This window comes from Gymnoscopelus microlampas, assembly GCF_963454915.1.
Source record: "Gymnoscopelus microlampas genome assembly, chromosome: 4".
NCBI lineage: Eukaryota > Metazoa > Chordata > Actinopteri > Myctophiformes > Myctophidae > Gymnoscopelus > Gymnoscopelus microlampas.
This window is the reverse complement of record NC_139941.1, coordinates 18,682,712-18,695,239: the sequence shown is the minus strand read 5'-3', so window position 1 is coordinate 18,695,239 and position 12,528 is coordinate 18,682,712.

Below are 12,528 nucleotides of genomic sequence, written 5' to 3'. Positions count from 1 at the left end.
GTCCAATGGCGTCTCCCTTAAAGGAGCACATCACCCCTGGAAGAACTTACAGTCACTCAATGTTAATAATATTTGTAGTAGATAACAGTAGAAAAATTTGAAATTTGCACCCTATGGCCAGAAAAATATAGAAGTCTGTGTGTTTTACTGGGGTTTGACTGGACTGCTGCATTACTACAATGACCATAATGCTTTGGGGCACTGCCCTTCATTGTGGGAGGGGAGGCTGCGTGGGGGTGTGGTCTACATTGTAACTTCCCCTCCCAGTTCTCACTACAACAACATCAACACATGTTGATGTTGTCATCAACACATTCACATTGACCACTGACCAGTGTTGCCATGTCTGCTTATTATAAGCGACTCTGGGACTTTGTAAATATTGGTAGTTGTGGGTGACGTTTTTTTGGGCTTGTTTTTAAATACATAAATAAAATAATTGTGTACTTGTCCACGGACCCTCATCTGAAATTATAATTTCTGCCAGGGACCCCTGTACCAGATTTGTGTTGTTAAAATGTTTCAAAAATATTCCATACATTTAGCGCTTTTTTTCCTCAAGATTTCTTAGAAAATAGTCACATCTCACAAGATGGCAACACTGAATAGACTTCATGAATGTTCCATTCCGACTTTGTTTACATTTTTATTTACCCAATTTGGATCACAGACCACGACATGAAGCCATGTTCTTTCTTGGACCATGTGAAATCTGCCTCTTGTTGAACCAGTACACAGTTGGACCAGTAGACATTGCAAGTTAGCTATATATACAGAAGGATATAACAGTCCCCAATCCCCATCATCATCGTCTGACCAGTGGCACTACTGCGCCAGCCAGGTGAAAATATTCAATCTTTGCTGCTGTTGTATTGTGTTCTGTATTGATTGCATCTTTTAGCAAACTAAATATATCATGTGTAAATTAGCAGAGTAGCACTAAACGTGTGTTCAACATTCCTTCCCAGTTCCCACCATGAAGACAGTGCTGGTGACGTCCACCTGGGACTCGGGACATCCATGGCGATGAGGCATAGTCAACAATATAATAATAAAACAAAACGTTTCATACTCATGTCATGTGTGATTCCTTATTTCTGAGAACATAATGTTTCACTGTCATTTCCAGTTATATTCTTTGGGCTAAACTTATAGAAAACATGATGGGCATTACTTTAGAATAGATGACATGCTAATGTTCAAATACCTTGTCATACACAGCCCAATCGTTGTTGTTTTTTGTTCAACTGAGACCGTGATGATGATGATCATATGTAGAAGTAAATACTAATATATCATGAAATGGTTCAAAATAACCATTATAGAGTTGTGGGTCATACATTTTGTCATTATGAATGCAATGTAAAATGTACCATGATCAATGAGAACAGCAAGCAGGGTATAAATGTAACCGTTTTATTTAGAAAAAGAATATATATGAATATGACTATCTCATTAGGTGAGTCCGAGGTCTTTCTTCATCAGCAGTTCCTCCATTCTGTCCTGTTGAAAATAACACATTAGATAATTAGACTTGTAGATTAGATATCATCCGAGGTGAAGCCTAATTTATACTAATATTGCATGTGAGCCGAAAATAGCAGACCCACAAGCTCACAAAGTGTCGAGTCTAACGCGTTGTGAGCTTGTAGATCTGCTATTTTCGGGACCCGCCCGGCGAGTCTATGGACGAAATAGCCGTGACACATGATGACTGTCATGGCGGCGCTTCAACCTGGTGTTTGCACTTTCTACATGTACAATCCGTACATCTACGTAAACGTTCAGATTTCAAATATAAAGTGCTTATCCCATGACCACGGATGTTACAATTTGAATCGGGTGGGTCTAAGTACCAGTATCTTCCGTATTATTGAATAAAAAAGCATTTTAATCCGATCGGCGGCCATTTATTATGCCGAACCTATCGGTGGGGAGGTGTATTGCACTTCACATACATTATATATCAATGAGAAAATGGCCACCGATCGGATAAAAATGCTTTTTTATTTAACAATACGACAGATACGGGTACTTACACCCACCCGATTCAAATTGTAACATCTGTGGCCATGGCATAAGCACTTTATATTTGAAATCTGACGAGAGACAAAGCATAAATTAGGCTTGTCACACAAGTGGTTTAGCTTAGCATTTGGCTAGCTATTGGAACGGTACGGTACAATGTAAACAAGAATCGGTTGCGTGCATGCGTCTATCAGAAGTTACCTACACATCGTACACTACCCTAACTTTATTAATCTCTAACATTAAAGCAATCAAGTACAATTACACGTTGGATTATTATGTCAAGATGGCATAATGTTTACAGCAATCATACTTACTCTAAAGTAATCCATACAAGCTGTGTCCACTCCACTGTCCAGCATTATTTCAGCACGCAGCCTGTTGAATTCCTCTGCGGCGGAGCTGCTCTTCTGTATTTTATGGTTCAAATAAATATCTGTTGTGTTAGCGTTTCTCCAGTGGAGAATCTCCACTGAGTGTTTACCGACGCCATTGTACAATTGAGGAAGGGAAAAAAAGAAGGCTGGTCCCACTCTTTGGGAAACACCCCCTGGGGTGTGTGGATTTGGTCTCACTGAAACACCATGTAGTGCGGACATAAGGTGAGCTGTTCCTTCAGCGTCATTTGATGCGTGAGTATCTCAAATGAGATACTCACGGATAAAAAATCTAAAAACACAGACACAACACAAAAAACACACCAGGATCATGTTTATGGGTCCTAGACCTCATAAAAATAGGATTCTTTATCAAAATCGGTGAAGTTTCCCTTTAAATGAGTGCCTCACAATCTCAAGGTCGTCAGTTCAAGCCTCACTTTCAGACTTCATTTAAGTTGAATTGCAAACAACATGACTGTATCAATGAATACATGTGCAAATGGTAAAGATAACCTGAAATGCACATTTGAGAGTACGTTTTTCAACGTATGACATACTTCATTCTGAAAATAGCCGATCTACAATCTCAATCTATTCCGTTTCCATGTCTCTCTCTCTCTCTCTCTCTCTCTCTCTCTCTCATCAAACTATTCCGTTTCCATGTCTCTCTCTCTCTCATCTATTCCGTTTCTATCTCTCCAGTTTCCATCTCTCTCTCTCCAGTATCCATGTCTCTCTCTCTCTCTCTCTCTCTCTCTCTCTCTCTCTCTCTCTCTCTCTCTCTCTCTCTCTCTCTCCCCACCCCCCATGATGGCTGTGTTGTGTAGTCAAATGGAGCCTCTCTCTCTGTGTGTGTGTCTCTCTCTCTCTCTCTCTCTCTCTCTCTCTCTCTCTCTCTCTCTCTCTCTCTCTCTCTCTCTCTCTCTCTCTCTCTCTCTCTCCCATGATGGCTGTGTTGTGTTTCCATGTCTGGCCCTGTATTATCGCTGCTTGCAGCTATATTCCCTATTGTTGTTGTTGTTGTTATGTTTGTCCGGGACGTAAGGAAGTCTATGGAAGTCTATGGAGGCATCACCCCCTGGTGGCCAGGAAACAAACTGCACAAACATAAACAATGCAGGGAAAATACGGTTTTCAGAAAGAGTACTGTGTTTCAATGCAGGAAAACACCCCAGCATCATTATATAGTGGCTGATAGAGGGGGGAAAAAAATATATAAATATTTTTTAAATTTAGGCTTAATGTTCCCTACAATGCCTTTAAACTGTGATATTGTGAAATAGAACATGCACAGAAATCAAATCAAATGCATCAGATCTGCTTTCTACTAAGTCTAATAGTGGAACGGGTCATGTTTCCTTTTGGATGAATGCATATTAACCCTTTGAGGCCAACCATCTTTTAGTCATTAACCCTTAAATGGCCAAAACAAAAAACGTTTTGTATGGCATTTTATGCAAAAATATTGATTTAGCGCATCAAATTTGATTTCTACAGTGTTTATCAATGAACGTGGATGTGTAAAATTTTGTTTTTTGATTTCACATTAGAACATTTCATAGATATTAACTCCTTCACACCCGAAGCACCAAAATCCATTAAAAATGTTGATTTATGACATGTTATGCACAGTAAATCAATTAGAAAAAAAATCACACCCTGTGTGAAGAGAGTGGTGCCTTTGATGAGCCCCGTATTGATGTGATGTTGTCATCAATGTTTGTTTATTGGACATACATACATACGTACATACGGACACACAGACAAAGTCAGATATAGGAGTGGTTGGCACCACTCAAAAACGGCATTGACGAGGACAGCTACGTGTTCTTTCTCCGGGGACAACATCTGCTGTCTGTTACTAGGACAACAGTTGACGCGGTCTCAAGTTGATCTGGTCTCGTTTTAATCTTTGTCACCTGGGCAACGGCAAGCGTTTTGTGACGTAAATGTATCGTATAAAAGTGTGGACCTACCATATTTGTGTCAGATACAAGAAATCAGCGGACCCTAAAAGTAGTTTTTTTGATATTAGCGGATTTTACAGCCTCTTGCGGGACTTCACTCCTGTGTGCCTTGGTAAGCTCACAACGCACCAGCTTTACACACCAGCATTGTCAGCAGCAGCAGGGCTCCACCAGGCCTACCAGGCTCCACCGGGCCTTGAGAACAGCTATACGTGCTTTGTGAACACTATTATGGATAACACCAGCAAAAGACTGGATGGTATTTTGTCCATGGACATCATTTCCGCCCGGTTCATGGCGCGGTTCTTTTGGGGAAAAAGCTGGAGGCTCCTGGTTGTACTATTCATGTTATCCCCTGCAATTTCCTCCAATTTCAACCATGAGAGCGTTGGTACGCTGCAGCATGAGTATGGACCTTGCCCATTTCCGTGGTATGAGAACGATGGTCGTTGTTTCCTTTATGTTTCAGAAGCACTTACCTGGGCCCGAGCTGAGCTGAATTGCATTTCCCACGACTCTAATCTCGTTTCTCTTCATAGTTTAGTGGATAGCAATTTTGTCTATGCGATGATTCGTAGCCATGATAACCCAGATGTGCCTCACTGGATCGGGTTAAACGACGGTCAACAGGAAGATGTTTGGCTTTGGAGTGATGGTACTGGGCTTGTGTTTACAAACTGGAACGGTGGTGAACCGAATAATCTTCATGGCCTAGAGAGCTGTGTGTTTGTCTGGGGGGTGAATCTCGGTACTAAATGGAATGACAGCATATGCACTGACAAGCACCGATCAATCTGCGCTTACACTAAGAAAGACGTTTGTCCGGGTTTGTAGTGACAACGAAGCGCTCCACGTGCTATTGGACTTGATGCCACATGAACAGAGGGATTATCCGACCTTGGCTGCAGCGTTAGAGCGACGCTTCGGACAGCGGATTTCGACCGAGCAGATGAGAGACCAGCTGGCCCACCGACGCAGAAAAGAAAGTGAGACACTGGGCATCTTGAGAGACACCATGAACCAGACACACCATGAACCAGAGACACTGGTTCATGGACATCTTTGATGCCCGAGATAAAGAGTGCACTCAGACAGGGCTGGTGCAAAACACCATTGATACAGGTGTAGCCGTGCCTATTCGGTCAAGTTCAGCTCACTTGACCTGCGGAGCGGTTACTGGCAAGTAGAGCTGGCACCAGAGGACAGACCCAGGACGGCTTTCATCATTGGCCAAGGACTCTGGCAGTTCCGGGTGATGCCGTTCGGCCTCTGTAATGCTCCCGCCACGTTTGAGAGGTTGATGGAGAGGGTACTGGCCCACATCCCCCGAAAGCAGTGTGTGGTCTACTTAGATGACCTACTGGTCCACGCTACTGACTTCAATCAGGCACTGGAGAACCTGCGCCAGGTTTTTACCACCATCCGGGGGGCAGGACTGCGCCTGAGCCATTATGAACCCAGCAGACTCAGACAATATCCACCAGACCTTGGCTAGTCATGATCAGGCTTTGAGAGAGGTTATGGATGGCATGCGAGAACTCTCCACCAACATGACCAGGCTACGCAGGGAGCTAAGTGACACCACTGCCCAGATCCGACCCCTGCCCCCAGATGATGAAGAGGTGTCGGTGAAATTACCTGCTGAGCGACCGGGTTCCTTCCGGGAGCCTCATGCTCTGGCGCCGGAGCGTTGAATGGGCTGAATAGTGATTGTACCTTACACATGTTGACTCCGACTCCAATGGCAAATACTTGCATTTATAAAACGTGTGAATTTATTGTTAGAGAGACTGACACAGGAAGTGGTTGTCTTCCTGTTTCTCAACAACAACAAAACCAACGGAGAGCCGTCCACAACGCAAAATGAGTGTTTGTCTGTCTGGTGTTTCTTCATCCGAACAAGAATCAGATCAGTTAGTTTTGGCATTGTGATATGTGAAGAGAGTGGTGCCTTTGATGAGCCCCGTATTGCCCCCGTATTGATGTTGTCATCAATGTTTGTTTATTGGACATACATACATATGGACGGACACACAGACAAAGTCAGATATAGGAGTGGTTGGCACCACTCAAAAATGCCTAAGGGATTTCACTACAATAAAACAAGGTCATAATAAATACGTATTTGCATGCATAAAGTAATAAATAAAGTAATAAATATTTGCATGGATAAAGTAATTGTCACAAACGTAATCGATTGTTACGGCCCTTATATGGTCGACTCGAGGTGACGTCATGACGACAACGCACTATTCAAAAATGGGAGATATACTGTACAAGCTTGTAGATCTGCTATTTTAGATTATAGATTTTTTTTTTTTTTAAAGATCAAGGACATTTTGTGCAAGTCTTTTCTAATCTGTGCTTCTGGGGGGTCCCTGGAACAACATCTTTTGAGATATTTAGCGCAACACTCTGTGCCGTGCTATGAGCTTGTAGATCTGGTATTTTTGAATGGCCAAAGACATCTTAAAATGGCACAGATGCGTTCCCGGTCTTAATGGGTTAACCATTATTTTATACTTTGGCTATTCAAAAAATAGCGTGCCACGCAATGAGCTTGTAGATATGCTATTTTTTTTTTTACTTTTTCTTTTATACATATTTGCCAGACCCAGAGGGTCGGCCTACATGAGGCTTTGTCTGTCCCTCTTTCGTCCCCTTTTGTCCATATATGGGCATAAAAGGGCATTTGTCTGTCCCTCTTTCGTCCCTCTTTTGTCCCTCTTTTGTCCCCCATTTGTCCATATATGGGCATAAAAGGGACACAGACAGACACATACAGAGATCTCTTTTGTCTCTCTTTTGTCCCTCTTTCGTCCCTCTTTTGTCCCTCTTTTTGCCAGACCCAGAGGGTCGGCCTACATGAGGCTTTGTCTGTCCCTCTTTCGTCCGTCTTTTGTCCCTCTTTTCTCCATATATAGTCCGGGAGTCATGGGGCTTAACGTGGTTTCGTCGGTTAAAGTTTTTTTCTCAACTGATTCTTGCTGCTGGGGGTCCCCTCTTAAGGATTCAAGAGCGTGCCCGGTGAAATCCCTTGGGCATTTTTTATTATTAATTAACCCCTTAATGCCCAAAACACTAAAAATTCACCCAAAATAGACTTCTATGGTATTTCATGCAAAATACTTGATCTAATTGCTTAAAATTTGCTTTCTACAGTGTGTATCCATGTAAGTGGATGTGTACAGTGCATTAGATTTAATATTTGTAAACTTTTAAATATTAACCCCTTCATTCCCAGAACAACTTAATCTTTAAAGGCATTGTAGGGAACATTAAGCCTAAATTTAAAAAAATATTTATATATATATTTTTTGCATTTTTTCCCCTCTATCAGCCACTATATAATGATGCTGGGGTGTTTTCCTGCATTGAAACACAGGCCTCTTTCTGAAAACCCTATTTTTACACGGACAGAGCTCTCAGCTCTGTACCTGTCTTAATGTTCTACTCTTTCTGTCACTTCTTCTGCCACTTTTCGCAGTTCTGGCTGAACCGTGCTGTCGCTTTTTACGAAACTCGGCCATATGGTAGATGGTCATGAAAAACGATAAAAAAAAAATTCTCACAATCTTTCGTCCAAAGGTGGCGCTATAGCACTCAATTGAAAATGCCAACTTTGAACAGGTACAACTCATGCCCTATTTGACCTACAGCCATGACACTTGGATACACATATGCGTCTCCTCATGCTGAACAACTTTCACCCTCTGACTTTTGACCTCTGACCATTAGATCTCCCACCATTTTGAATTATATGAAAAACAGTCATTGGCTCCTAACTTCTGTATTTTTTCACTTATGGAAATTCCGCCGCCTAGAAGTTGTCGGCAGAGGTCCAAAGTTCAAGTGTTAAACGTTTCGTGCAGATTGCTCCAAAATCCTAGGATTCCATAGATTTTAACTATTGCAGTTTTATGAAAATGATTCATCTGCGCCTAAAACATACATGCAGACTCACATTTCTTTGAAACTTTGCAAAAATGTACAGGGTCATTCCAAATATCACTGAAACCAATCTTACTCCAATTGGCCAAAGGGGGGCGCTATAGCAATTTTTTGAAAATGCAGACTTTAAACAGGCATAAGTCATGCCTCGTTTGGCCGAAAGTCGTGAAACTTGCTTACACATGTGCCTTGACTCATGAGGAACACACGTATCGATTTGACCATTAAGCTCCGCCCTTAGATTTTCCGCAATTTTGAGCAGTTTGAAAAATACTTGTTTTTGCCAGTTCTGGCTTAACCGTGCATACGCTTTTTACGAAACTCGGCCATATGGTAGATGCTCATGAAAAACTACCAAGAAATAATTCTCACACTCATTCGTCAAAGGGTGGCGCTATAGCACTCAATTGAAAGTGCCAACTTTGAACACGTACAACTCATGCCCTGTTTGACCTACAACCATGAAACTTCGATACACACATGCGTCTTCATGCCCGACAACTTTTGTGGTCTGACTTTTGACCTCTGACCTTTAGATCGCCCACCATTTTGAATTACATGAAAAACAGCCATTGGCTCCTAACTTCTGCATTTTTTCAATTATGGAAATTCCGCCGCCTAGAAGTTGTCGGCAGAGGTCCAAAGTTCAAGTGTTAAACGTTTCGTGCAGATTGCTCCAAAATCCCAGGATTCCATAGATTTTAACTATTGCAGTTTTATGAAAATTATTCATCTGCCCCTAACACATACATGCAAGACTCACATTTCTTTGAAACGTTGCAGTAATGTAGAGAGTCATTCCAAATATCACTGAAACCAATCTCACTCCAATTGGCCAAAGGGGGGAGCTATAGCAATTTTTTGAAAATGCAAACTTTAAACAGGCAAAAGTCATGCCTCGTTTGGCCGAAAGTCGTGAAACTTGCTTACACTTGTGCCTTGACTCATGAGGAACACATCTATCGCTTTGACCAGTAAGCTCCGCCCTTAGATTGTCCGCAATTTTGAGCAGTTTGAAAAACACTTAAACCCAGGATTTTTCAGCTATTTGCGTGAAACTGTATCATATGTGTGATCTCCTTTTTCATAGTTCCTTGTCTGTTGGTCCAATGGCGTCTCCCTTAAAGGAGCACTTCACCCCTGGAAGAACTTACAGTCACTCAATGTTAATAATATTTGTAGTAGATAACAGTAGAAAAATTTGAAATTTGCACCCTATGGCCAGAAAAATATAGAAGTCTGTGTGTTTTACTGGGGTTTGACTGGACTGCTGCATTACTACAATGACCATAATGCTTTGGGGCACTGCCCTTCATTGTGGGAGGGGAGGCTGCGTGGGGGTGTGGTCTACATTGTAACTTCCCCTCCCAGTTCTCACTACAACAACATCAACACATGTTGATGTTGTCATCAACACATTCACATTGACCACTGACCAGTGTTGCCATGTCTGCTTATTATAAGCGACTCTGGGACTTTGTAAATATTGGTAGTTGTGGGTGACGTTTTTTTGGGCTTGTTTTTAAATACATAAATAAAATAATTGTGTACTTGTCCACGGACCCTCATCTGAAATTATAATTTCTGCCAGGGACCCCTGTACCAGATTTGTGTTGTTAAAATGTTTCAAAAATATTCCATACATTTAGCGCTTTTTTTCCTCAAGATTTCTTAGAAAATAGTCACATCTCACAAGATGGCAACACTGAATAGACTTCATGAATGTTCCATTCCGACTTTGTTTACATTTTTATTTACCCAATTTGGATCACAGACCACGACATGAAGCCATGTTCTTTCTTGGACCATGTGAAATCTGCCTCTTGTTGAACCAGTACACAGTTGGACCAGTAGACATTGCAAGTTAGCTATATATACAGAAGGATATAACAGTCCCCAATCCCCATCATCATCGTCTGACCAGTGGCACTACTGCGCCAGCCAGGTGAAAATATTCAATCTTTGCTGCTGTTGTATTGTGTTCTGTATTGATTGCATCTTTTAGCAAACTAAATATATCATGTGTAAATTAGCAGAGTAGCACTAAACGTGTGTTCAACATTCCTTCCCAGTTCCCACCATGAAGACAGTGCTGGTGACGTCCACCTGGGACTCGGGACATCCATGGCGATGAGGCATAGTCAACAATATAATAATAAAACAAAACGTTTCATACTCATGTCATGTGTGATTCCTTATTTCTGAGAACATAATGTTTCACTGTCATTTCCAGTTATATTCTTTGGGCTAAACTTATAGAAAACATGATGGGCATTACTTTAGAATAGATGACATGCTAATGTTCAAATACCTTGTCATACACAGCCCAATCGTTGTTGTTTTTTGTTCAACTGAGACCGTGATGATGATGATCATATGTAGAAGTAAATACTAATATATCATGAAATGGTTCAAAATAACCATTATAGAGTTGTGGGTCATACATTTTGTCATTATGAATGCAATGTAAAATGTACCATGATCAATGAGAACAGCAAGCAGGGTATAAATGTAACCGTTTTATTTAGAAAAAGAATATATATGAATATGACTATCTCATTAGGTGAGTCCGAGGTCTTTCTTCATCAGCAGTTCCTCCATTCTGTCCTGTTGAAAATAACACATTAGATAATTAGACTTGTAGATTAGATATCATCCGAGGTGAAGCCTAATTTATACTAATATTGCATGTGAGCCGAAAATAGCAGACCCACAAGCTCACAAAGTGTCGAGTCTAACGCGTTGTGAGCTTGTAGATCTGCTATTTTCGGGACCCGCCCGGCGAGTCTATGGACGAAATAGCCGTGACACATGATGACTGTCATGGCGGCGCTTCAACCTGGTGTTTGCACTTTCTACATGTACAATCCGTACATCTACGTAAACGTTCAGATTTCAAATATAAAGTGCTTATCCCATGACCACGGATGTTACAATTTGAATCGGGTGGGTCTAAGTACCAGTATCTTCCGTATTATTGAATAAAAAAGCATTTTAATCCGATCGGCGGCCATTTATTATGCCGAACCTATCGGTGGGGAGGTGTATTGCACTTCACATACATTATATATCAATGAGAAAATGGCCACCGATCGGATAAAAATGCTTTTTTATTTAACAATACGACAGATACGGGTACTTACACCCACCCGATTCAAATTGTAACATCTGTGGCCATGGCATAAGAACTTTATATTTGAAATCTGACGAGAGACAAAGCATAAATTAGGCTTGTCACACAAGTGGTTTAGCTTAGCATTTGGCTAGCTATTGGAACGGTACGGTACAATGTAAACAAGAATCGGTTGCGTGCATGCGTCTATCAGAAGTTACCTACACATCGTACACTACCCTAACTTTATTAATCTCTAACATTAAAGCAATCAAGTACAATTACACGTTGGATTATTATGTCAAGATGGCATAATGTTTACAGCAATCATACTTACTCTAAAGTAATCCATACAAGCTGTGTCCACTCCACTGTCCAGCATTATTTCAGCACGCAGCCTGTTGAATTCCTCTGCGGCGGAGCTGCTCTTCTGTATTTTATGGTTCAAATAAATATCTGTTGTGTTAGCGTTTCTCCAGTGGAGAATCTCCACTGAGTGTTTACCGACGCCATTGTACAATTGAGGAAGGGAAAAAAAGAAGGCTGGTCCCACTCTTTGGGAAACACCCCCTGGGGTGTGTGGATTTGGTCTCACTGAAACACCATGTAGTGCGGACATAAGGTGAGCTGTTCCTTCAGCGTCATTTGATGCGTGAGTATCTCAAATGAGATACTCACGGATAAAAAATCTAAAAACACAGACACAACACAAAAAACACACCAGGATCATGTTTATGGGTCCTAGACCTCATAAAAATAGGATTCTTTATCAAAATCGGTGAAGTTTCCCTTTAAATGAGTGCCTCACAATCTCAAGGTCGTCAGTTCAAGCCTCACTTTCAGACTTCATTTAAGTTGAATTGCAAACAACATGACTGTATCAATGAATACATGTGCAAATGGTAAAGATAACCTGAAATGCACATTTGAGAGTACGTTTTTCAACGTATGACATACTTCATTCTGAAAATAGCCGATCTACAATCTCAATCTATTCCGTTTCCATGTCTCTCTCTCTCTCTCTCTCTCTCTCTCTCATCAAACTATTCCGTTTCCATGTCTCTCTCTCTCTCATCTATTCCGTTTCTAT